Source organism: Ambystoma mexicanum, chromosome 5q, assembly GCF_040938575.1.
Source record: "Ambystoma mexicanum isolate Mex_15411 chromosome 5q, UKY_AmexF1_1, whole genome shotgun sequence".
In the NCBI taxonomy this organism is placed as follows: domain Eukaryota; kingdom Metazoa; phylum Chordata; class Amphibia; order Caudata; family Ambystomatidae; genus Ambystoma; species Ambystoma mexicanum.
Window position 1 is genome coordinate 671089701 of NC_090933.1, and position 27815 is coordinate 671117515.

Here is a 27815-nt window from a genome sequence, read left to right on the forward strand (position 1 = left end):
AGGGGGGAGAATGGAAGTGGCCACCCTATCCACGGCCTGAGCCATCATCTCACACGATGCCCCCTGTTGTGCTGCAATAGTATACATGGAGTTCTCCCACACAGTATTGCCTGGTGGCGCATGGCCACCGCGTTGGCGGGCACCACACCTGTTTGGGGCAAGGTGATGTGCACCTTGCTGTGCTGGCGCTGCCTGAGGCTGCAGGACTGCATTCCTCCTTTGATCTGCTGGCCCTGGAACAGGAGCAAATATAGTGGAGTGTGACCCTGCATCCGTAACCGCCACAGGCGGACATTCCAACACTGAATGCCGCATAGAGGGGTGTATCCCCAGTGCAGGTGGGTTGGACAGAACAGCATCCCTGCCAGAATCACTCACTTGTGACGGGACATTTGTCTCAATGTCAGATTCAGCACCTGAGCCATAGAGTTCTTCGGAGGTGTACCCAGAGACACCCGTGGACAGGATGGTCTGTAGGACCAATGGATTTTCACCCACCACCACCCCACGTCCTCCACTGGTGCCTGGTTGGGGCTGTGAGTACTCCTGCCCCTGCCCATCTCCTCCTCCTCAACAGCATCTAGTGCCTCATCACCAGCACAAACATAAAACAAAAGTAATGAAGACAGGCATGAACAGCATAGCCGACACACATATGCATCACAATCTATACATCGAATACATTAATGACAAATGTCACACATGACACTAACTCTGGCATGCATGCACTGGCAATGAAGTGGAAGGGGACCCTAAAAGCAGACACTGAGGACTCGAAGATGGAAAAGCAACACGTGTGGTGCATGTTGCACAGCACCTGCATCACACATTAGCCTGTGAGTGGCATGGACAATCCGCATACATGACACATGCCAGCACACAGATAGCACGTAGCATAGCCATGGCTGATTTGACAAGGACACCCAGATGGTAGCAAATCAGTACTGTCCCCCATCCATGTGAGATGCACATCATGAAATAGAACATGCAAAAGAGTGTGACAAAACACGCATGTGTCACACGCTGCAACAAAGCCAGTGTTTATTAATACAGTGATGGCAGGCACATGAATACATCAATGGTTGGTCACTTGGACATGACAGAAGTCAATTGTCATGTTGAACATTTAAAAAGGGCCCCAAAGTGATCGTGTGCAGAGCATGTCTAGGTGCACAAAAGTCAATCAGCCTGATTGATGAAATCATTCCCATAATAAGTAAAGAAATGTGGTGCATTGTGGGGTGAAATCTATGCCTGAAGTATGGTGAATTTGGGGCAGAACGGCACATAAATGAGTGTTCATCATGCAAATGATTCCATCAATCAGGCAGAATGAACAGGTAAACAGTATCAACAATGTTGTGGCATGATGGCAGATGAAGGGCAAGTGCAGTATTCAGGTGCAAAGTGTTAACTGCAGTCAGAAGGGATACTGTGAAACCCAAGGCCGGGGGATGGTTTGGAGGCACCACATGGGTGACCTATAGTAGTCATGACTACACAGCCTCATCTGTCACTCAATCAGAAAACATCACCCAAACAACATACACATGGTTTGCACACGCATGCATGGCCACTCACCGGACGTTGCCTCAAGATCTGGTAGGTCTCCCACGCCTTGGATCTGATCCTCTGTGATGAAGCCTCCAGCGATTGACTCGTGTTCTGTGAGTACTTCCTCCTCTGGTGGAGACCCACTGCCAAGTCACCAGAGTAGAGGCATGATTGGAAGCCAGCTTGTTTTTTGCTCGGCGTTTGAGGTCATTCCACCGCTTTGAGCAATCATCAGCTGTGCGCCCCACAAATCCGAGGGAACTAATCTGGTCTGCGATGCACTACCAGTGGGCCCTATGTTGAGCAGTCATAGTCTTGCACCCTGCAGTCACCAGCATTTCGCAGCCATCGGCCGACATGTAGCCCACAGGTGCGTCTAGTTCCACATCATTGAAACTCTGCTTCATTGATGTGCCGGAGGGGTGAGCCGTGTCTGGGGTCCCAGCCTGTTCCGCAAGAGCACGCTTCTTCCTCTTGAGAGGTGGTGCGGACCCTGATTGGCTTACGCAGCTCTGGTCGGTAGGGGCTGAAGTGCAGGTGGACTGGGCACTGGAAGCAGGCAAAGGCATGCTGACCAAAGGTCTCACTGCAGGCATTGGCTGCTGGGTGCTGTTGCCAGGACCAACCTTGGTGTGATGGTCTGAGACCAACACTGTCCTGGCTGGGTGACTCAGAGCTGGGGTGGATTGAGCTGCAGCTGCCCCTGCAGCCTCCTCTCCCTGGCTACTTGGGGCAGCAGATGACATTGCTGCCCCAGATCCAAGTGGCCTGGTGACAGCAACTTTCACCACCACACGTGGCTTTGACTTTGTGACACGAAAGTCGGCCTGTGAGTCATCCCGTGCCAGTTCAGTGAACAATATGGGCTGGGTTAACAGGGCCTGAGCTGGGATGGTGTCAGCTGCATCTCCCCAACCCATTGGCGGGAGGCATATGTGTCCCTGATTGGTCCTCCACACACTGGCCTCTTGGGCCACCCTGCTCATCCTGGCCACGTCCCCTACTGCGGACCCCTCTTGGAGGTCGGCCACCTTTGCCTCCCTTACCACTTGGTCACCTCCCAACCATGGCACTGATGTTCTTGTACGAAGGGGAGGTGCAGTAAACAATTGTCCTGGGCAATTGGGGGTAAGGGGGCAGGGTACTAGATGGAATACGTACTCCTGTGCTCTAGCAAGGCTGTCTGTGACCACTGCGGGAAGATGACGGGTCACGCAACACTCAGGCACCCGAAAACAAAATTTAACATGCACGCGACACCTGGTAGCCCACGTGCGTGGAATAAAGGGCCCACACTACGCATGGCACCCAGAAACACAAAAATAAGCATACGCGTGGTACACACAAGCTACAATGACCTCTGAATGGGTATGTGATACACGGGGGCAACCACAGTTGAAAAAAACATGCGCGACTCCCTGTCTGCCAGCAAAAAGAAAGTGAAAAAGATGCACGTGGGCACGTTGGCAACACCCCTGCCAAAATTATAATTGAACGCTGTCTGAGTAAACAAGGAGTATGAACTGCAACCGTTGTGAAGTAATTGCGTGTGAACTGACAAGAAGTACAAGAATCACCCGCTCGCTCTCCACAAAAAGCACGTACAAGAAAATGGCGTCCTACGCATACCTTTTTACCCTGCCCACATGTGCCACGTCACTTATGCGCATACGCGCTTAGGCCCTTTCCTCCAATTACACGCATTAACACGCGGACGTGGCATTTTTTCACTTGCTGAATCACTATGCACCCGTGAGGAGGGAAACGCCGGCACGTATCACGTCACATACACGCTTACGCGCTAAGTGCTTTTCCTCGAATTACACGGTGATGTGCTGTTTTTTCATGTGCCAAATCACTCTGTATCAAGCTGGCCACACGACAACACACGGAAGACCACGCTCCTGCCCAGAAGGCCATTTTCCTGTCCCACAGAGCCCCGAGCCAGCTCCCACCAGCCATCTGCTGCTGCCTGCCTACCTGCCTGCTGGCCACATGCCCTGCTATTTGGAGCCTGCACGTCAGCCATCTGCAGGGGTCCAGTTGCTGTGACCACCCCTGCTGGAACAGAAGACTCCCAACTGAAGTTCCATCGCTCCACAGCCCAGCACCAGGACCCAGTTGCCCACCCACACCTGCCTCGGGGTTTGCCATGTCAGGGGAAACACCATCAGAGACCACTGGCAACCGCCAGCCAGAGAGGCAGGGGGCTACTAGCTTCAGTGCCGCAGAAGTTGGTATCCTGGTGGAGCAAGTCCTGGTGCATTATGATGCCCACGCACCGACAAGAATGGACGGGAGAGGATCTGGAAGGACATTGTGGCTGCCATCAATGTGGAGGGGGTGGCAGCCCGCGACATAACACACGTCCGGAAGTGCTTGGAGGACTTCAGGTCCAGGACCCTTAGGAAGGCCCGGCGCCTCTTGGAGCCAGCGGATGCAGAGGGGTGCCGGGTCCGCCTTACCGACGACCAGATGAGCGTCCTGGGACATATACGCCCAACGCTTCACCTCCAGGTCCTTGAGAGGCAGACCCGTCAGGAGTTGAGCGGTAAGTGTCCATGCGTACTGATTGGACGCAGTGCATGTTGAGGTGTGCCAGGAGTGTGCAGCTTGGAGATATGTCTGGAAAGGCCCATGTATGGATGTGTATGTGCAGTGACATGAGCCTGCTGCATGTGAGTCCAGTCAAGTGTGAGGCACATCAATGGTGTATGTGTTCAAATGCATGATGCCCGAATGCATGTGTGGATGCACACATGTTAGCATTTCTGTGTATGTACTATGGCATGGTTGAGGTGTGACACATGGATGCTGGTTCCACCTTCATATACGTGCACGGCATACATGTGCTTGTTTGTGTTTGATATGTTTGCGAATGTGATACGCTAATGGATGCATGTGACACAGACATGTAGGAACCCAATTGACAGATGTGACATAGTTGCCGATAATAGCACTGTGACAGGTGGTGAAGATGTACAGATGCATGTATGTCTGGTGGCGTGTGTGCATGTGTTTGGCACTCTCCGTCAGGGTAACCTGTGACGTCAGGGTAATCTACGGATGTTCATGCTGTTGTATGTGTATGGATGCTTCTGCCTGCTGCAACATTCCAGTTAATTTGCGCATGTGTGTGGGTTCAAATGATATGTGTGTTGGGAGTGTGAGGCCATCTGTGAAGGTTGAGACTGTCACTCATGTGCAACTGTCATGTATGTATCAGACCATTGTACAGTGCCCTGATGCCTGTGTTCTTTCTCTCCTTGTCTGCAGCGTTAACTGATGAAGAGGGAGGAGACAGTGCTGTGGAGCACAGCGGCAGGGATCCCACCGCCAGCCAGAGACGCAAGGCCCAGCTCCCCTTCCAGGTTGTCATCTCTTCGGGGAGTGAGGAATCTGGTGCGGCGTCCGCGGCCGCAGCTGCCGAGGCAAGGTCCAAGAGGCGGAGGTTGGAGGTGGACTCAGCAGCAGAAGGGGCAGCTGAGCCCGCACAGGGGCCTATGGAGGAAGATGGCACGGAGTCATCCAGGTTGGTGGGGGGTTCGGTTGAGCCGAAGGCCGTGGAAGGCCCACTCACGGGGCCTGTAGGGGGGATTCCACTGGTGCTAGTGGTGCAGTCCAGGGGCAGGGACAGGAGGCAGCACAGGCCGCAGCGGAGATGCCTGTGTGTAATCCTGTCCCCAATCCTGTGATTGCATCATCCGGCACCAGCAGGGATGCCTTCGTCCCGACCCGTTTTCAGGGAGATGATGCACACACAACAACTGGCTTTCCTCTCCCTGCGGACGTGGCAATCTAGGACCGTCTTGAGCCTGTCCTAGCTGGGGTGGCGTTGCGTCAACGTGGTATTCGGGATGACGTGCAGGGTTCTCATGAGGACAATGCACATCATTTTGAATACCTCATTGACCGCGTCGACCTACTAGGACTGGTCAGCAAGGCTGGGTTCCTCCGTCTGCTGGAACTTCTGGCGACCCCCTCCTCAACTGAACCCCCTATGCGCCAGTTGTCCTCTGTGCCATCTTCCTGCCCAAGTATCACCTGGGCACCCTGTGGAGCTGCCCCTGACCCAGCGGCCAGACTGGCGGAGGACACATCCCTGCCACAATCGGGAGTCGGAAGTCCAGCAGGGGTGGCCACCCCAACAACTTGACCCCAGCAGGAGGAGGACGTGCAGGCATCGACAGGCAGGGCACATGCATGGCAGCAGCAGGCTCAAGGTGGGAGCGATGATGGCTCGGGGCCATCAACATCACAGGGGCAGGCATCAGCCGGAGGGCAGGAGGACCCTGGATTGGGAGTGTCTTCCATGTGGCAGCGGTTTGGCCAGCAAATAGATGCGGAGCAGCGGCGGGCAGAAGATGCGTGGCTCACTATGGTCAGGGAGGAGAACTCCATGCGCAGGGCATTGAGGCGGGCTGAGTGCCTTGCTGAGTTGGAGGCCAGGGCTGCGAGACCTCGAGGCCTGGTGAGAGGCCCGCCTCTTGGACGTTGAAGAGGAGTTCAATGATGCCCTGGCCCGGAACATCAAAGAGTGAGCCGTAGGACTTGCCCGCCGCCTTTGTACATAGTTCTTTAGGGTTAGGTTTCCTTTGTTTAGTATTTTGTTTTGGAGTTTATTGACATTGCTCCACTTCATGTATATTGTTTATTTTTGATAGGTTTTTTGGTAGGTTTCCTTTTCTTTTGGGATCATGGACCCTTTGGAGTTGCATTGTAAATAGTTCAAGACTTGTACATACTTTTGTTATTGGAATTTACCATGGATCAATGGTTTATTTTTTTTAATGTACTTTATATGGACAATGAAAATGGACCACTTTTCTAGTTTCCTGTTGTGGATTTTTGTTTTACATTGGAATTCTTTAATTTCATTTTTTTCCTTTCATTATTTATTTATTTGCACATTTCATTTTTCATTTTGTTATTTCATTACGTTTTTCAATACATTTCATATTCCCTCATTATTGGTGTGGTGTACTCTCGTTGGTTTTGTGCATGTCTCTATGAGCATTGCCTCAGTCATGTGTTGCCACTGTGTGGCTCTGTTGTATACTCATGCATGGCCATGCTGGTTCTTTTGAGACTCTCATGGCATGGCTAATTTGGGAGTGGGTGCAGTGGATGGTTGCCCAGTACTGCGGGGCAGGGGGAATTATGGTTGGCATTAGGGCCATGGGTCTGTTTTGTTATGATATGGTGTTTGGTGGGCCATGTGTCGGGACCTGCTGGCAGGTGCCCGTCACTGGTGGGTGGGTGTTAGACAATAGTCGGGGCCTGCTGGCAGGTGCCCGTCACTGTTGGGTGGGTTGGTGTGTGGGGGACATGAGTCGGGGCCTGCTGGCAGGTGCCCATCACTGGTCGGTGGGTAGATGGGTGGGGGACATGTGTTAGGGCTCACAAGTGCATGGTGCCATGTGGGCTGCCTGCAGGGCATGGTCAGGGGTGTAGGGTAGTCCCCCGTGGGGTGGGCTGCCTGCGGGGCATGCCCAGGGTGGATTTATTTCTTTTGGTTATTAAAACCTTTACCAAAATAATTCTTTACATAATTTATAAAATGTCATATATTTTTCACTTTAAATAACATATAATGTTAATATTAAAAGAAAATAAAGATGTCACATTGACCCACATTTCCATAAGCTTTTATACCAAATGTGGGTCTCTCTTTCCAACATAAAATTCAACATGTTAAGGTCTAAAAGATCCATATATTTAAGAGCAAAATAAAGACTAGTCTGGAAGAGAAATGGACTTCCCAATTCGGATTTAGAGACTCCCTCCCACCTTATCCAAAACTTCCTTCAATTGAAAACCAACTGATCCATTTTATAATCCAATACTGCCCTAGAAAAACCTTTCTGGTATCAGAATGGATTGCCTTTATCCATGTCTAAGGCATTTAATCCTTTTAGAGTGGGAAACATTTGTCTAGAACAATTTACAGACATTCGATAGGAATAGCGGCAAACACCACACATTTAGGTAAACAGTACATGACCGACCCCCAAATATGGGCTTCATGGCTCCTTAGTTCCCTCTGGAGCCATGCCGGAAAGAATTCAGAACTGTAAATTAGGCACGGCACCACCCTCTGCCGGTAGAATTTTAGCACCAGAATTATTGAAAATTTACCATATTTGCCATCCACCTTTTTCACTTGTGAAATAGATGTCAGCACCTTATCCTTTATATACTTACGAAGGAAGCAATTCCTCAGGGACGCGACGATAGGAATTCCCAAATAGATCATATTGTCTTTGGCAGCAAATTTGGTTTTATTCAAAAATCAACTGTGAGCCACGGATGTTTTCTGTTTACTTAACCTGAGAATTATCGTCCTCCCAGGATTGACCCTCAGATGGATATCAGTAACATACTGGTTAAAAGGGGTCACTAGTTTTTGCATGCCTATGGGCATATGATCCATCAATATGAAGTCATCCGTGTAGGCTGCCCAACAGAAACCAACCCCTCCCAACCTGGGTGCCACAAAAGAAGCACTGTCAAGAACGCTTCCTATTTCTGCGACATAGTGATTAAACAACCAGTGAGCAAGTAAACAGCCTTGACGTAGGCCGTTATTTATTGACACCTTCTTGGTTAGAAGCCCACCATTATTTAATCTCAAGTGGATTTCTGATCCATCATACAAATATATTAGTATAGATAACAGTCCATGTGGCAGACCCAGCTAGTTCAACTTTGCCCATAGTGTATTTCTATCCACAAGGTCAAAGGCTAGCGACAAGTACATAAATGCCACATAAACAGCCTGATTCAAATGTTTCCATGCCTTATGTTGCAGTGAGGCCAACAGCAATCCCCACATCCGTGCTCATGTTTTTCCTAAATCCCATTTGCCACGGGGAAAGATTATCATTATCATTGCTCCACACGTCCATGTGTTTCGGGATCAATGCAGCAAAGATTTTTGAGTCTGTATTAATCAGGGCAATGGGGCGATAGTTCCCTGGTGATAATCTATCTCCCTTCTTATAAATCGGGACTACATAGTAGTTACTCCAGAATGGAGGGAAGGACCAAGTTATCAGTATATCCCTATATAGTAACCATAGCATCTTGGCCCATAGGTTTGTTTCTACCTTCAAGGTCAGGTTGGTCAATGCTGCTCTGGAGGGGCTGGCGCTATTAATTGCTCCCTCTATTCCTCTATAGAGAAGGTAAGCGCCCATACATGAAGCCTAACCTCCTCTAATTCTTTCAATGGCTCCCCTACCCTATCATGCAGTTCTAGTAAGTGTGCCTGCAATCCCTCCTCTGAAATAGGGTTTGTTTGAGATACTTCCTGGTTCATCTGCAGGTCAGTTATAAGGACCCAAACATTCTGTAAATTGCCGTCCTTCAAGGAATTTATCCTAGTCTCCCTATCTCGTTGATATAGCATTGCTTTATGAAATGTAATCAACTGTTTCAATCTCTGTTTTAATTGTCTCACCAGCCTTTGTTTAATTTCCCTCCCTAGATCCAATTTCCTTGCGCATCTTATCTATCTGCGTGTAAATCTTTTTATAAAACTTACCTGCCGATTCAAATCATGGTAGCGGGGACGCCCCACTTGAGATTTCATTCCCCCCTCCCACTTTGCTGATTGCTGATTTAAGATGTCGGTCAAAAGTATTAATGGTGTATGCCGTTATCTAAGTCGCCAAAGAGGTTCCATTAAAATCTTTTAAAAGTAGCATATTCAGTTTGGCAATATTCCCCTTGTGATTTGTAGGTATGACTACTTTTACATCCAATTCCATCGAGATCATGACTTGGTCACTCTGGTCAATAGGATCCACCGATAATTCAGTGACTAAGTCCAACCATTTTTTGGTCACAAAAATATAGTTGAATGTGGAGTAGGACTTACCCCTAAACCAAGTTGGGTGTATTGTTGTTATATCATCAAATAGATCATTTACTAGGTACAACCCCCACCCTGTCAAGGTCTCATACCATATGCCTTGTAGGCATTTCCACTGGCATAACGGGGGGCTCCGCACACTCTGCGGTGCAGGGGACCCGCCACCACATGTCCTGGGACTTGGACTAAAAAATTAAATGTAAACATTTTTTTCTTTTTGTTTAGCCACTCTGCCTTCATACAAAAATAATTTCTTTATGAAGGCAGAGTGACTACAAAAAGAAACTATTTCTTTTTTAAGTCAGAGGGCTCCTTTTCCCATGACATAAACACATCTGGGCTGGAGGCCTCCATGTCGTGGGTTAGGGAAGCTCTATGACTTCAAAAAGAAATAGCTTCTTTTTGAAGTCACACTACCTTCATAAAGAAAATATTTCCATTATGGTTCAGTCCTTAACAATTTCTTCTTGAAGTCAGAGTGACTTCAAAAGGAACCATTTGTTTTTGAAGTAATACGGCTCCTCTCAACCCCATGACATGTGCATGTGTGAGTGTATGGTGAAAGGGTGCACACTTAAATGTATGGGTGATTGCCTGTGTTTGTGTGTATGGTGAAAGGGTGCAAAATTAAATGTATGGGTGGCTTTGTGTGCATGTCGAGTGTATGGTGAAAGGGTGCACACTTAAATGTATGGGTGGCTGCCTGGGTGTGCCTGAATGATGAAAGGGTGCACACTTAAATTTATAAGTGGCTGCCTGTGTGAGTGTAGGGTGAAAGGGTGCACACTTAAATGTATGGGTGTGCCTGTATGGTGAAAGGGTGCACACTTAAATGTATGGGCAGATGCCTGGGTGTGCCTGTATGGTGAAAGGGTACTGTAAGGAACTCATGGTGGCAACAGTAAAGACAGACACAAGTAATTACAGTTCAATGGTGTTCATTAAACTGTATAACTGGGTTGGATAAACACCTACTCTAAACCTAAATCTAAGATGGAGCAAGCTATGACCATCAAATAATGATAAGGCGGTCCTAGTGGCTTCTTGTCAAATAAAAGGGCCCATACTAAAAAAAGCGATTGCCAATCCTTACAGCTAAGTTAAAAAAGAGTGTTGGATAGTATTCACAAGAAAAGAAAGAAGTGTTCTCAAATAATAAGTCAGGATGTTGTAGCCGGGGGTCTCCCTTTCCCACATTTTTAGCATGGGACAGGCAGGACCTTTGAGCACAGCACGCCTTGGGCCTCTCAACAAAGGTTACAGTTTCTTTCAACGATGCTAGGACATTCTGGGGCCAAGTCTCTTTTCAGAAAATTCTCTTGTCTTAGAAGGCCTGCTGAACCATAAACATCAAACAAAACAAAAGTTCCTTTGGTAATATTTCTTGTTGGGCGATTGCTCTTCACCTCATAGATCCCACTCAGCCAGGCTCCAATCCTTCTTGTAACGTTAGCCTCCCTCAATCGGGTTCACCACTGCTTGTTTCCCAGTTCAATCTGTTTACTCTCCAGGCTTTCTCTAAAGCCCCCAGTCAGGCTTTCTCTAAAGCCCCAGTAAGGCTTTCGCTAAGTTTGCCAACACAATGTACTCACGCGTTCCCCTCGCCTGGGTGCAAATGCCAGTTTCACAACTTCCTGTTTGTCAAAGGCTTTCGACTGTGTGAGGATTTTACTTCTACTTTTTACCTTCGTATGACCACTTTGACTTTGAATGCGAGTTAGACCTGCCTTTCCCAGTGCCTTCTGGTAATTGTAGTTCACAGCACCTTCATTTGTTTCTTCTTACTGTGGGATATGTTTACCCATGCTGATGCGCCCCACTGCACCCCTTTGCCAATGGGGAAAGAAACAGACAAAAATGGATGCGCTAACCCCTGTGCACGCAACAATCTGTAAAATTGCACATGGTTTATAAATCTTAAAAGGCTGCACAACCCGGCCACACACAGTCAAAGTTGGTGTAAAAACAGAACTCACTGCAGGAGAATGCCAGTGGGTGCTGTTACATGTAACATGAAGCAAGGCCACAGAAGTGGGCTAAATAAAACGAAAATGCTTTTTTTTTTTTAAAACTTCGTTTATTTTAAATCAAGGCAGGATGGCAAATATACAAATCATGACATATCACAAGCAATGCGTATTCAAGTTCTTCGATCCCCAGTCCTCATTTCCCCCATCAGGCTTCCCCCTTCCCACCTCCCTCTGGCCTCTCCCCCCCTCATGTTCGGAGGCGGAATTTTCTTTCTGGGTTGTCCAGTTCGCCCCTTAGCGTCTATGTGTCTTCTCCCGGGTCCCCTTGGTGTTTCAAGATCCATCGGGCCCTGGTCGGTTTGTAGGTCTGGGTGGGGAAGCGCTGGTCGTATTCCAGCACTGGGCTCCAAACATTCTGAAAGCGGTGGAGCGTTCCTGCCTGTGCTGCCGTGACCTTCTCCGCGATCAGGATGTCCCAGAGTTTAGGCCACCATTGGGCTATATGAGGTCCTTCTGGGGATTTCCAGGCCCTAGCCAACACCGTTTTCCCCGCCAGAAGGCAGTGTGTCAATAGTTTAGACTTGGTCCCGGAGCACGGTAAATCGCGGGGATCGGGGCCCCCAGCAGGACTGGTTCAGGTTCCAGAGGAATCGCCGTTCCTGTAATTTGTGCGATGGTCTCTAGGCATGTCCTCCAGAACTGTCGTATCTTTGGGCAAGCCCACCACATGTGGAAGAAAGAGCCTGGGTGACCACATCCCCTCCAGCAGGCATGATCCACCTGTGGGTTCATGTGGTGAAGTCGAAGGGGTGGGTAATACCACCGGAGGAGCACCTTGTACGCACATTCCCTATTGGTAACGCACGTGGAGGAGGTATGCGTTCTGGTCCAGATGTCCACCCAGGTTTGGTCCTCGACCGGATGGCCCAGGTCCGCCTCCCATTGAGCCATGCAGCGGGTCTTTGTGGACAGGAAGTCCCTTAAGAAGCGCCTATATAGGGTGGATACCCTGCCCCGGGTTGGAAGGTCCCCCAGTGTCAGCTCCAGGGCGGTGGGCGGGCGAGTTGCTGCCTGCAGAGTCTGGGGGTGCGAGCACCAGTGGCATAGCTGGATATAGGTGAATCTGTCCCTTTCCTGGAGTTGGAACTTCTCCTTACATTGGGCGAAGGTGAGGGGTGTCCCTCCCATATATAGCTGGTCTATGGTCTCCAGCCCGCCCTCTATCCAGTTCAGGAAATTGCGGGGGTCTGCTCCGGGTGAGAAGGATGGGTTATGGAAGACCGGGGAGCGTGGGCTCAGTCCTCTGGGCACTCCCTTCTGCTTTAGAGCCCAGTCCCAGGAGCTAAGGGTGTGTTTAGTTGATAGGAGGAGGTCTCCCCAGTGTGTTCTAAGGGGGGGCGGAATGTGTGGCAGAAATCGCAAGGGTAAAGGTGTTTGTGATTGTTCCAGCTCTACCCACCTGGGGCGGTTTGTTATGGTCTGCCATGCCTGAAATTGTGCTAGTTGTGCTGCCACACTGTAGGCCCTCAATTCCGGGACCCCCAGACCTCCTAGCTTGGAGCCCCCCAGCATCGTTTTGAGAGGGATTCTCGCTCTCTTACCTTTCCCGATGAATTTCAGCATTTTCCTTTGGATGTCCTTAAGGGTTGGTGTGGGGATCGCTACTGGGAGGGAGGTGTATAGGAACCTCGGCAGTAGGTTCATCTTGCATGCTGTGATGCGCCCCAGCAGTGAGATCTCTTGGGTCTCCCATCGTTTCAAGTCGCCTTCCAGTTCTTTCAGTAGCCGGGGGAAGTTGGCTTTGTATGTGTCTCTTGGGTTAGCCGGGATGTGGACCCCTAGGTAGGGGATGGCCTTCTTCACCCATGTCATCGGGCACATCGTCGTCAGTGGCTCCCGTTCTGCTGGAGTGAGCCCGATGCCCATGGCCGAGGATTTGTCAAAGTTTATAGTGAAGCCTGAGACCTCACCATAGGTGGTAAGTTCTCGTATTGCCTGTTTCAATGATGATTGGGCTTCTGAGATCGTGAGTAGGACATCGTCCGCATATAGGGCGATTTTATCTTGGTTGGGGCCGTCCTGCAGCCCTTTAATTCAATCGTTTCCCCTAATCCTTTGGGCCAAAGGCTCCATGGTGAGAGCGAAGAGTAAGGGTGATAGCGGGCAGCCCTGCCGGGTTCCGCATGATAGGGGGATCGGAGCTGAGCTGTGCCCATTAATTCTTAGACTCGTACTTGGGCTCTTATAGTTGGCCAGCACCATTGTCTGTAAAGTTGACCCGAAGCCGAAGGCCTCTAGGGTGAGTTTCATAAAGGGCCAATCTACTCGATCAAATGTCTTGGCTGCGTCCAGAGCCACTAAGACCAGTTTTTGGGAGTTCCGAGAGGCGAGGTCCACCAGGTTCAGGGTTCTTCGTATGTTGTCTCCCGCTGATCGATGGAGGATGAAGCCTGCTTGGTCGGGATGAATGATCTTCGGGAGAACGCAATTCAGGCAGTTTGCCAGGATTTTTGAATATATATTTGCATCAATGTTTAAGAGTGCTATCGGTCTGTAGGAGGCTAGACTCCTTGGGTCCTTTCCCGGTTTGGGCAGGAGGATGGTGGTTGATTCCTGCATCGATGGGGTGACCGCGCCTGTGTCTCTGAAGGAGTTGAACAGGGTCACCAGATGGGGGGTCAGTTGTGGCCTGAAAAGTTTATAGAATCTGGTCGAAAAGCCATCCGGGCCTGGGGCTCGTGTTTTAAGCGACTTGATGGCCTCCTCGACCTCCTCCCCCGTGATGGGCTCCTCCAATTCGTCTCTCGTCGTGTTGGCGAGACGGGGAACCGCTGCCTCCCATAGATATTCCACCTGTTGCGGTCGGTTCCGAGGAGTTGCCTTCATGATTTGGTTCAGGTAGTCTGTCGCGAGCTGTTGTTTTTCGGGCTCCGAGTATCGGGTGACCCCCTCAGGATCACGTAGGCCTGCAATCATGTTGACGCGTCTCCGTTTGGCTAGTTTGGCCACCAGGATCCTGTTTGCTTTGTTGCCCTTCGCGTAATATGATTGTTTGGCTTTTGCCATCATTAGGGCGGTTTGTTCCGCGTAGTGGGCTTCAAGCTTCTTCCTCGCTGTTCGCATGATCCGTTGCGTCTTAGGGGACCAGCCTTTTTCTTTGTGGATTGCCTCAGCCTCCCTTAGCTCGTCCTCTAAAGCAATTTGAGTCTGGCGTCTGTTCCGGTGGTAGGCCGCTCCCTGAGCGATGAGGGAGCCCCTGATTACTGCCTTCATGGCGTCCCAGTTATTTGCCAGTGAGGTGTCGAAGGCTGGGTTTTCGTCAAAGAAGTTTTTAATTCCTGTCGCGATCTTGTCTCTCGTAGCCATGTCATTGAGAATCGGGTCATACAGAGACCATTTGCGTGGGTTATTGAGATTGGGGTCCTGAACCCGGAGTTCCAAGAACACTGGAGCGTGGTCGGACGTCGCTCTCGTGCCGATGGAGACCTCTTTGCCTGAGGGGAAGGTGTGTGGGGAGATCAGAAATAAGTCAATCCTTGAGAAAGTGCGGTGTACGAACGAGTACAAGGAGTAGTCTCTTTCGTCGGGGTGAAACACCCGCCACAAGTCTATTATCTCTAGAGACCTGAACAACCGGAGGAGGCTGAGTGCTTGGGCGAAATCGCTTGGAGTCGGGTGGTGTGACCTGTCTTTAGTGGGGTTGGGAACCCCATTGAAGTCCCCTCCGACGATTGTTTGGCCCTCCACAAAACTAGCGAGGGTCGTGCCCAAGGAGTCGTAGAAGAGTGATTGTCCCGTGTTAGGGGCATATACCGAGATGAGGGTATATAGGTCTCCCAACAGGAGGCATTTGACTGCTGTGTATCGGCCTTCCGGGCATGTTTTTGTTTCCAGGATTTGTGGGTTCAAGTCTTTTCTAAAGAGAATCGCCGTGCCCCCCTTTTTGCTTGAGCCGGAGGCAAAAAATTGAAGTGGGAACGATCGAGAACGAAGCCGGGTCACATCCGCCGGCAGCAAGTGGGTCTCTTGGAGCATAGCTATCGCAGCGTTTTCGTCCTGGAGCTTTAATAAAATTGCCTTTCGTTTGTTAGGGGAGTTCAGTCCGTTAACATTTAGGGAGAGGATTCGCAGAACCTGGTGGTCCAGAGGTGTCCCATTCTCTACCTCTTGAGTTGGGGGGGGAGTCCGGGTCGATGGTTCAGCTGCCATATTTGTCACGAGATCTTGTAGTACCATCCTGCACTTGAGGTTTTAACGCGGGGCCCCAACGGGGGGCCGCAACTTTAACTGGTGGGTAGACCGACATTGTAGGTATGGGCCTACCCTTGGCCAACGGGGCCGGTTGTCCCATCGTGTATCAAGTACTGTGGGTTTCCAAGGAACGAAAGTTGGAAAGTGTCCTTGGAGTGGGTATGAACCATGGGTATGGTCTGCCGTCTCCGCCCTCGAAGGTCGTCAGATTAAGCGTTATGTGGCGGATCCGAATTCAGGCCGGGTCAGAGGAGACCAGGGAGAGATGTAGTTGGAACCTGGAGGTGCGTTGGGCGCCATTGTTCATTTCTTTTTGTTGATCCGCTGGGTTGATGACCATGGCGTACGTTTAGGTTTCGGGGAGGAAAGCGGCCCGGAGACCTCAGCTCCCTCCGGGGTTGGTGTGGAGAGTTCCTGGGGCGGAGATGGATGCATGATCCTATCCGCATCCTCCAAGTGGCTGATCCGGCGTAGGGTGCCTTTGTATGTGAATTGTAGAGCCGCTGGAAACAGCCATCTGTAGCGGACTTGCTGCTCCTGGAGGAACAGTGCCAGGGGTCGGAGTGCTCTTCTTTTCTGGAGGGTGAGTGGTGAGAGGTCCTGATATATTTGGAGTGGCGTGCTCTGAAATGTAATTTCCTCGACTTGACGGCTGATCGCCGAAATCGCTTCCTTGGTTGTAAAGAAGTGGACCCTCGTAATGACATCTGGGGGGGGGGGTCAGAGACAGCCCCACGACGCGGGCGAAGTCTGTGGGTGCGATCTAGCAAGAGCTGAGATTTATCCAGGTCTGGGAGGAGGGCCTCGAAGAAGCGTCCCACGTAGTCTGCTAGCTTGTTGTCGGGGACGGAGGTCGGGACCCCCCGAATGCGGAGATTATTGCGGCGCGCCCTATTTTCAAGGTCCTCATGTTTAAACTCCAGGATCTCGCATTTCTGATGCAGGGAGTCAATGGCTCTTCGCATTTCCCCTAGAGTGGTGGCGTGGTCCCGCGAGTGGTCTTCGATTTCTCCGAGCCTCTGTTCGGCCTCTGTAACCCTTTGGTCCATCTGTTCGATTTTGGTGGTGAGTTCTGATAGGCATGAGCGGAACTCTGACTTGATGTCCGCCATGAAGGCTATCAGGTCCCCTTTGGTAGCGAGGGTTCCCCCGTCCTCTTGTTGTTTCTGTGGAGTGAGTTTGGGAGGCTCTTGCTTCCTGCTTTTATCTAGCGTAGTGAGCATGGTGGAGATATCTGCGCCCTTGCCAACCTTTGTTTGCCTAGACATGATGATCGTGTTTGGCGGTCTTAGCTGGAAGGGTTGCGGCGTGGCCAAAGCTGTGACTGGGTCGTTGGCTGGATGGGTGGGCCGGGGCGCCCCAGGAAGCACTGAGTGGTGCGTGAAAGGAGTGCCCGTGAGGTCGGGCTTCTCTGGATGGCTTTCGGGGCTTATCTTGTGGCCTCCGTGTTTCCCCTGTCGACCTGGCCGAGTGCAGCCCCCGATGAAGTTCTCATATGTTCACCGGGCAACCTCCGTCTGCTGCCTCTCTTCGGTCCCCCTGAAGCCCGTCGCCATCAGGTTCGTAGTATATTGTTGAGTTCCGGCGCGGCCGCCATCTTGGTTTCTTCGAATGGTGACGGGGGAGCGGTTCGGTCACTAAATTCTAGGAGAACGCTTCAGCGTTCGGAGGTCATTGTAAGCCAGGTTGTGCCTCATCGGTTCTGATCGTCGTAGATGGCATTGGCGACTTGGATACTCGGTCAGAACCGCTTTAATTTGGCGGCGGCGGCGGACATCCCACGGGCGGCCTCAAGGGAGCGACCACATCGATGGCGCTCCAAGCCACGCCCCAACGAAAATGCTTTTTAAAATGCAGCTTTCCCAACCAATTGCAACCTTCAAAGTGCTGTTTTGGTGCTAAATCCAGTCATTTTCCAAGTGAACTATTGAAATTAAAGGTGTGCTGAAACCACAGATCATCCAGTACAGTCAGAAGAAACTGGGCCTCACTGACTAACAGCAGCTAAGAAATGCATTTCATGCAAAACAAATCCCATCACTCAAAGACAGAATAATGCTGACTTAAAAATGTATGTGCTACATAAGAAAATTAGATGTAAAAAACTCAGTTTAAATGTGTTTTTCTCTGAAGAAGTGCAAAATTCGCCTGTTTGAAGCATGGTTTTTTGTGAAGGGCTTAACTCCTTTAATTGTCAACATCCCATATAAACTATGTTCATTTTATATCTTTTAAATGAAAGATTGTAGGTGAATCTTAAAGTAACCCAGTTGAAGTTAACTGGTTAATTCTGATTGGACAGTGCCCAGCCTGGGAAAGATGACACTTCCAGTCTGAGGTGCAGTCCAAATTGACCAGAACCGCACAGCTGATCCAATTCTACCAGACGTGCACTGCTGCCGGTAGACCCAATCTGATGACCAGAACCCTGACGGTCCAATCTTAATTACAGTGGACTGTAAGTATCAACAGGAATAATAGTAACCAATAGTATACTGCCTTGTCCTATCCCAATCTCAACCCCTCCTATCTTTCACTTAAGAACTTGTAGTAGTGTCACACCAGTCTGAAACCTTGTTTTGATTTCGTGTAATAGTAATAATTTCTTGAAAATCCTTTTGTCTTTTGAAAATCCCAAACCCTTAATATCATCCCACGGGTAATCCGACTGAGTCCTCCAAGGCGGACACAGAGGTGCCGTGGTTGGTTTCCGCAGACCACTCTGGAGCTTTCTGTGTTTCAAGCTGGTAACCATCCTGAATAACCGAGTTTAGAGCATAATTGTCATTGTAAGAACTGATTTCTGTTTTCATTTTCGTGCCTATTTTTTTCAAAAACGCCTCTTATTAAAACTTCCATAACTTCTTCAATTACATAGATAGAATCCTAATTTCAACTCTCACTGAAACCTTATACCAGTAGCTGCATCCACTACTAAAAATATCGCATTGCAGAACAGTGTCTTTGGCCCATTTTTATTAAACATCACATGGTGAACTTTTGCAGCGAATTTACATTTTAGCAAAAGTTTCCAACGTGTCTTCTTCTCATTCAAAGTATTTCCACACTCCCATTCCGATGTAAAGTGTGTACTGTTGTTTATCTTGTAACTCATGTTTGCTAGGACCTGTTTAGTGTTGCTCTCATAAGCATTTCTATCAATTTAAGCATTTTTGCACACATTTCCTTGTTTCACAAAGCCATTTCCAACTGTCATTTTAAAAAGTGTACATTTCCAAAAACGGGTTTCTCTCTTGTTGGGGAGGGAAGATTGCCTTCAAACTCTAGAGATTGTCTTTCATTCCTGAATACCTGCTGCTTATTTACATCTGTGTAGTATTGCTCATTTTTGCCTTATAGAACTTTGCAGGGGGAAATATTAACCTAAACGCTATCTGTTCACAAACCAAAACTGTTCTTTTTCATGTGTTGTCTATTCTGCATTACTATAAGTGAAATCAATTGCTTTACTTATTTTCTGAATTGTATTGTCACCACTTGGTGATTGCTGCCCCATATATATATATATACAAATTGTGTTTGATTTGAACATTAAATAAATAAATAAATATTTACTTTTACCAACTAGCCTGATTCCTGGTCCACTGTGATCTGGGGGGTATTTTGAGATGGGCGGGATATGAGTGGTATATCGCTCAGAATATTAAACCTATAGACATAATAAATAAGTATTTAATTTGTGCATTACATGCTAGGCGAGACCTGGGTGGGTGCCTGATTGAAATTCTTAACATTACCATGGCTCCTCTCTAGGCCCCTTTGGCTACCACAGGTTACATAGGCTTTCAACAAGGTAATTTCCCATTACCGGACCACTCTGCTATCATTCACTTCTGGGTTTCGTACGTGGTTTCACTGCGCACACGTAACCCTAGGGTTCTCTTTATCACTTTGAACAGATACAGTGGGCCTCATTACGAGTCCGGCGTTAACCGAGGCGGTAAAACCGCCTGGTTAACGCCGGACTCGTATTACCATTCCGCCTCTGTGATTCCCGGAATTACCGGGGCATCACAACCCCGGTTTTCCGGGAATCACGGAGGCGGAATGGTGTAAATCCCCATTCCCATTGAGTCCTATGGGACTCAATGGGAATCGGGATCATGGAAACACCGGCAGCATCTTGTAATGCTGCCGGTGTTTCCTCGTCCGCCTGCAGGCGGGCGGTGTTAAACCCGCCAGGTCAGACCTGGCGGGAACATCACCTCCCGCCTGCAGGGGTCGGGATCAGGCGGTCCGGAAACAACGGTGGCGGCGGGTTTACCGCCACCGTTATTTCCGGACCGCCACGGTCGTAATGAGGCCCAGTGTCTCTTAGTTTCGCTCGCGGTTTGACAGTACCTATTGAGCATTTCAAGCATATCAATGTTTGTATGCCCTGCAAAAACCGGTCTCTGGGATCTGTTCCACTCACCAGTTGTGTAGGGTTTTGCTCATCCTTTTCCCCTTTTGGTCAAGACTGAAGATACAGCTGCGCCTGGCTCTTTCCAACTCTTTTGTTCAACCAAAAGAGGCACCTGTTAACCTTGTACCAGGGTTAAGGGGTTTCTTGTCTCTCGAGTCAAGGATGGCACAACTGTGGCAAACGCTTCTCCTCGCTTTGACTATCAGCACGGGAGGGCCCCATGTGCCGTTGGCACCTGTCATACCACACGCCAGCTGGACTTCCCGGGCTTATGCTTTCCCTTTCTGAGGCCTCGCGGATCTGACTTGGAAAGGGCAAGGGCAATTCCCTCTGCGTCGACTCTCCAGGTCTCTCCGCCTTTCTCCTCTGCTTGAACTGCCGGTCCGGAATAGCTGATTTTTCATGCATTCGGCCTTGCTTGAAGTGTGCTTTCATGCTCCACCTTTTATCCCTATGGGGAAGGGAAAGGGCCGTCAGGTGTGCATAGTTATTGTTAATTGCCCGACTTTGCCTGACCCTTGTGTTGGGCATGTCAGGTAATCGGCCTTGGTGTTGGTCAGTTGTCTGTCACGGTGTAGGAAAGTGTTCCTGTTGGAAAGGGGGTGGTGGGTAGGACTTCTGAGTATCCTACGAGGTAGGATGGGGAAAAGGTGTTATAAGAAAGGGGGTTCCGCATCTCACCCGTCGGTGTCCCACTTCCACTCCCCCGAGTGCCTCTCATCCAGGCAATCCTCCCACACTGGTCCACCCCCAGGAACTGGATCCAATAGCGATGGCTGTGTCCTGGCCACCTGGATGACAGATCCCCGGGGACTAGTCAGGGAGACAACTTCAGGTTTTTCAGTACACACTTAAATGTATTGGTGGCTGGGTGTGCATGTCTGTGTATGGTGAATGGTGTTTGTGTGCTTGTGTTCAGGGGGCAACAAAACCTAAATTGGGAGGTGCTAACCTTCAAATGTAGGGAGAGGTGCTAGCTTCATGGAGTGGGGGAGGGGCAACCTTGTTTGTGTGGGGCATCTAACGTCTTTATGCATTATAATGAGACTATTCTAGTTCAGCTTCAATGTTACAAGCAGTTAACTCTCTCTGTTAAGTCTGAAAGCACCCACTTATGGACTGCTGTGAGAATAAGCGGGCTCCTGTCCCCTCCCTACCCTTCCAATCACTTCCCTGGCATGCAAGTACTAAACCCATATCAAGATTTCAATTGCCTAAAGAATTATGCATTTGAATGCAGGTACTTACAGTGAAATGCTTTACATTAGTAATTGCTGGACCTTTGTTAACAGCGAAGCCCCCATGCCGTTTAACATCTGTGTCCTTATCTGTCCGGCAACAGCTCTGTAGGTCAGCCAGGTCGAGTCAACACAGCCCTAAATTTCAAGGGGGGGATCAGAGCGGAGGGCTGAAGCCAAGTCAGCTAAATGGTGGTGTGCCACTACTTGTGTTTAATCCTTTGGTTACTTATTGGTAATCTTCATTACACATAGCCCTAATCTTCCTTGTTCTAGTACTCATGTATAAGGTACATTGACTCATACACAAGTGTTGGGATGAGGTAGCGGGACATGGAGGTAATGCCTGGCTTAGTTACCTGTAATCTTCATTACCCCTAGTCCCATTCTTCTTCATCTTAGTACTTACCTGTGAGGCAAGGAGCCTCATATGCAAGCACTGGAACAAGGAAAAGGGATGTGGAGGTAATGCTGAGCCAAGAAGCCGATTTTGGGGTTGGGGTAAGGAGTGGGTGGTTGTGGGGATGTGTGTGGGGAGGGAATTGTGCAATAAATCGTAATGGTCATCCATATCCAGGCTAAGCAGTCATGATAGGTGGTATTCATGGGTAGAAATGCATTTTGGTGCAACCAGTCTAGTAATTCCTTAGTTTGGCTTGACTTTTATGTTAATTTGGCATCTCTGATAAAGCAGTCCTGCTAAGTGTAATTACCTGGCTAGACTGGCATTTGGGTGCTGCCAGTCGAGCCATTTTTTAATGCAGCATTGTATATTTTTCTGGGCATCTGTGATAAAATAACCATGATACGTGTTATTGCTTCAACTGGCATTTTGGTGCAACCAGTCTAGGTATGTCTAAAAGTGGCCTGGCATGCTTTACTGTAATATGTTATTGAGTGTCTAGACTGGTCTACATTGTGCAGCCAGTTGGACATGTTTTCATTGTGGCATGCATTTTTAACAGCAAAGCATTATATTAAAGCATTAATGTTCCTGTGCACTGTTGGTGACATGCATGTATTGGATTTTTGGATTGGTGTTAGCTTACAAAACAATTGCAAATACTGTGGCCTTTTAACCAATTTTTCTCAGAAAATGTGCTGCATAATGCATTGAAATACATATTTATATCTTTCTCCTAGTGCAGTGTACGTCGTACCCCTACAGCAGCATGTTCATGTGTATTGTGCAAGCATGGTAATCTAGGCTGGCCCAGAGTGTGGCGCGACCCGTGATTTGTTGCCGAGTTGGGTGGGGGCCCCCTCAGCATGGCATGCAGGGGGCCCCTAAATGTTGTGTTACGCTGCTGGCCATTTTTCTACTGTAAGCTGTTATAGTTAAAGGTTCCACTTCCTTATCCCATTGAATAAGGCCTATGAGGTCCACATCATGCCTCGCTTCCGAGAAGCATTAAAATCCCCTGCTATGATCACCTGCCCTCCAAGCGTGGAATACAACCAGTTTTCTAGCAATAGATTTACATCTTTTTAGTGCTATGCAAATTCTCCATCAGATTCCAATAGTAGTATATCCAGTGTGAGGGGTCCACCCCAAAACTCTATAGTTACCACTAGAAAACATTTCAAATACATTTCGACACATATGTGGACTCAAGGACCCTCATTCCACATCCATTGCATATAGCTACCAGGAAACCTCCCACTGGTCTACCCTTTGGTACCTTTGTTGCCCCTTCCCAAATTTCATAACCATCCAGTATCGAGAGACCTAGCAACCACATCTCCTGTATAAAGATTTCATAACACCCTAGATAACGACATAGGTTCTTGTTGGAACACAAGTTCGAGGAACACCTAGAGTTCCAGGAGACTACAGATAACCTAACGTCTTTACTAAAGCTCCTTATTTTGCCCTTTCAGCTCTGAAATGGATTCCCTTAGTGTCAATGCTAGCCATCTCCAGCTAGCCTCCCCCATATTTCGATCATTCTCTTCCGTGGCTGCCCATCCCCCGACCCCTCCGAGGGACAAATGTATTTGTTTGCCTGCCGGACCTAATCTATGTGTGTCTTGATCAACATTAGCCTGTTGTACTACCGAATCAAATGGAATTAGTTTGTAGCCCAATATGTTAAACTATGAATTTCAGTTAGAAGCACCTCGTACACCATCCGAGATGGTATTACTAGCCACACACAGTCATATCTTTCAGGGTGTATGAAGTCGACAAACTTTATATCTTTGGATGAGACGAGACTCAGTGTTGGTATTTCATTCAAAAGAGCCAGCACTTGACCCCTGTTGCGTGAATCCGGCCCCCCACATTCAAACATATAGCATAGTAGTAAACTGGGGCTATCTCTCCATTGGATCTCCTTCAGTTTATTATCCCGGATTTTACCATCACTTGCTATTTTGGGATGGGCGTTATCCATATACAAGACTTTGTCATTATTGTGCGCCCCTGGTAGCCCCCTTCCCTTAAAGTCTCTCTGGGGAGTGCATGTTTACCCTTAACTCCTCTTGCTTGTCCCGGTGTACTATTCTCAAAAACTTGCACTGGGCTAGTTAGCTCCACTACCTCCACTTCTTCGACACCCCCCTTCTTGTTGTCGGAGACCCACTTTTTTCCTCTTGCTGCTCCTCCTCCCTCGTGCTTATCACTCCACTCTTGTGTTGAGACAATACGGCCTCTTCCATGCTTACATGAGTCACTTTGTTATTCGTATTTCTCCCTGTCCTTTGGGCCAAGGGTTTTTTGCTGACCTCTAATAACCTACTCTTTTCCCCTACATTCGTAACAGGGTGCTCCTCTATCTTTCCCTTGCTTCCTTTATGTTTCATTACATTTGAAAGGCCATCGACAATCTTGGGTTTAGCCCCCAGGCATACTCTTCTGACATTCACATCCCCGTCACCCCCCATCCTGAGAGCAAAATCCCCTTTACAGAGTCTCCATATCTAATTCCTACCTGTCAGCATGGTCCCTAATGTTGATATCAGGTAATTAACGTGCTGGTAATTCTGTTTACCAGCACGTTTCTCGACCGGAATACTTCAAGTTTGCCGGTGGGGCACCTGATTTACCTCCAGCCAAGAGCTGGAGGTTAGTCAGGCACCCCATACCAGTACCGCTAATACCGGCAATCTCCCATAGAGTCCTATGGGACTCCATGGAATGGGGATTAACATCCCTCCCCGCCACTTGTAATCTGCCCAGTAATTCCGGCAGGCAAAGTGGCAGGAACAGTATTACCGTTTGGTGGTATCCCACCGGATTTAGCGGTAGGATACCTCCAAACTTATATTGAGGCCCGTTAAGTCTCAGAAGACTGCTTTGAAAAAACACTGGCAGACATTTTGAGTGTATAGTTTCATGGTAAGGGTTGATTGAAGCAAGCTAAAAGAGTTTCCATAAGCAGGTGTTTTGGGCGGGGAGGGGCAGGAACACGATGGGAATGACCATAGAGATTAGCATGGCCATGGGCAGTCAATGGGTGGGCAAATAAGCAAACAACACTTTCAAGCTTTGTGTCCCTCCTCATCTGCCATGTTCTCCTATCTGTTGTACTCTAATGCAATAGTTTCTTCTTATAGGTGGCTGTGCCACCTAATAGCCCAAACTAACAACTATGATGAAAATGCTTGATCTAACACTTCCAAACCACGGCTGTTTCTTCAGGACACCACTTTATCCTTGCCTGAATCTTCACAGAAAAGGGACCAACAAAATACAAACCAACACAGCCAGTCTATTGATACAACTGTGGCTTTCTACCAGCACACCCAAATCTTGAGACCACCAAAATAGAACAGCGATCCAAAGACGTGTTCTTTTTCAGCACAAAAGATGAGGCTGCCATGAAAGACCTTAAACACAGAACCTGAACATTTGCAGATGTGTGAACATGAAACTATTGTGCACAGCACTTGCGCCCTTTCACCTGACAACAAGAAGCATTTGAAACTCCTGGAACCTGAGCACCACAATATGAGTAGACTGTGTATGCATAATCACAGGCTTAGGAGCTCACTGAAACCCTCATTATTGCCCCACTGTTCAAACTATGGGGAAATGACAAAACCCAACCCAACGGGTAGAGTTGAAACAACTAAGCGGCCCTTTACACGGGCTTTGGAAAGGGTCGAGACTCAGTTAGGGGCTTAACCTCATCCCCAGCTTTTTAGGTTGGTAAAAATAAGCACGCATGCGGGATCTCAACTGACAATCTTTCTTTTCAATCTTTGCCATGTACCTCTGCAGATTCACTTTGTTGGTGTTATGTATGTGACACTAAGCTTTAGCAAATCATGCACCATACCAATACATTATCAAAATAAGTGGATATAAAATCAATAATAAAATGCTTAACAGAAACAAACAAATCACACATTTGACCTGCAATTTCAGGGTTCTGGGGGGAGGTGCTGGTCATTCTCTGCCTACCCACTCGCCCCTTGAAACTACTGGGAACACGTGTGCAGAATCACAGAGGATTCCTAAGTAATACAATTAAGGCGCACACCTGGAGGGAGAGGGGTTACATTTACATATGTTGGTATTATTTCAAGAAATATTTAATTCTGCAAACATGTGCAGTCTTGGTTAATTTTTGAGATGATGAAAAGACTTATGTGTGCTTATTAAATGATGCCATAATCCTCTTTGCAAAGGGTGCCGAGGGCCTTATCTTTCAGGCGTGAAGAACAGAAAGTGCTGATTGCAGTAGGGCAGGGTAACATGGCTACATGGGAGTTGGCACAATAGGAGAAGTTTAACAAAACATGTGCAGTCAGCCAGTGCATGTAACCTTCGAGCAAATGCAAAATCATTCTTGCACTATATGAACTCTCTCAGCCTGCTTAATACCGCCAAAGTCAAATACCATTAACACATGCGATAAGCATGCATTAATGAGAGGTGGACGCATTATTCCTGTCATGCAGACCCTGCATGCTCAGAATTTGCTGGTGCTGTAAAAGTGGGGCTAAACTCCTTACTGCCTCTTTTTTACTGCACCATAAAAATCTAAATGAGGCACTCTGGATGAATTTGAGGGCTAGCATTTTAACCTTATTCACACATTCCCCTCAGTGAAATATACGTATAGCACTTGCGGAAGGAAAGTGATGGCATTGCACCTTCTCAATCATGGTCATTGGTTCCCATTTGCAAAGTTGGAAACACATTTGGTGAATTTCATGGCATGACATTTGGCAGATTAGGGGTTTACTTACCAGACATTAGATATTGCTTTATAGTCACTATATCAGTGCCTTCTGTTAAGGTCTCTAATACGAAACGAGGGTCCACCTACTGGAATATTTAGTGAACAAATAATTGTAAAATGTGTCAGATTACTCCATTTATAAAACAAATATCATGTCATCTGAGACCAATGTTTCAGTATCAGAGAAAGTAAAGTACCAACTTAATTAAGAAAAATCTATTTACTGTGTAGTTGATTGGTTAACATTGATTATACAGTAGACAGAGTTTCAAAACACGATTTCATAATACAATAATTTGTTACATTTCCAAAAGAAGAAAGAAAACAAATGTCATGGAATAAAAGCTATGCAAAACAAAAAACTGAAGAAATAGACACACCAATTTGTTTCGAAGTAGGACTAAATACAACAAACTATGCAACTCAATAAATTAACCCAGATAAGTCAATCATCCATTAATAGCTGACATTAGAAAATCCAATTTCCCACAGTGTTCAAATTACAACATTTTAAAGATCAAGGGCCTCATTACGAGTTGAGTGGTATTCGGTGGTAAATCTGTCCAAATACCACCCAACTGAATTGCTGTTGATGACACTTGGTCTGGCGGAATTACTGCCAGATTATAAGTGGCGGTGTAAATCCCCATTTTCTATGAGTTCATAAGACTTTATGGGGCTTTTTTGGCAGAAGTACCACAGTGGTAATTCCACCATGGTAATTCCACTGATTTTGCAGATTTTTCCGTGGAGAGTTGAAGGATTCACCCCCAGCACGATGCTGGAGGTAAATCCTCCACTCCAGGGCCATACTGTTACTATGGCAGTGCGGGAACATTGGCGGTAATTCCGTTACCGCCAATTGTTTCTCACTCTGCCATACTCGAAATGAGGCCCTTTCCAGGCTTTATTTAGACTATAAAATTGCTCGTAGACTCTTGGGGCAAAAGCTGCTCCCATTGCCATTCCTCTTTGTTGAATATAAAAGATATATTTGAATCGAAAGTAGTTATATTTTTGCGCTTTTAAGAACGTTTGAGCACAAAGTCAATTGGAAGCTCCTTAACCATATTTTCTCCATTTAGTTATTTCAAAATGCATTGTATAGCCTCATACTGGGGCTATGTTAGTGTAGAGGGCACAATGTCCAAAGTGGCTAATAATTGAGCTTCATTTCAAAATGCAGTGTCCTCTATAGTATGCAATATGTATAGTATGGTTGATGTCTTGTAGATAGGTAGTTGTCTTCTGGCTCAGTGGTACAGCACAGAAGTTGAATCGATGGATTTTGCCCGTAAGATACGATCA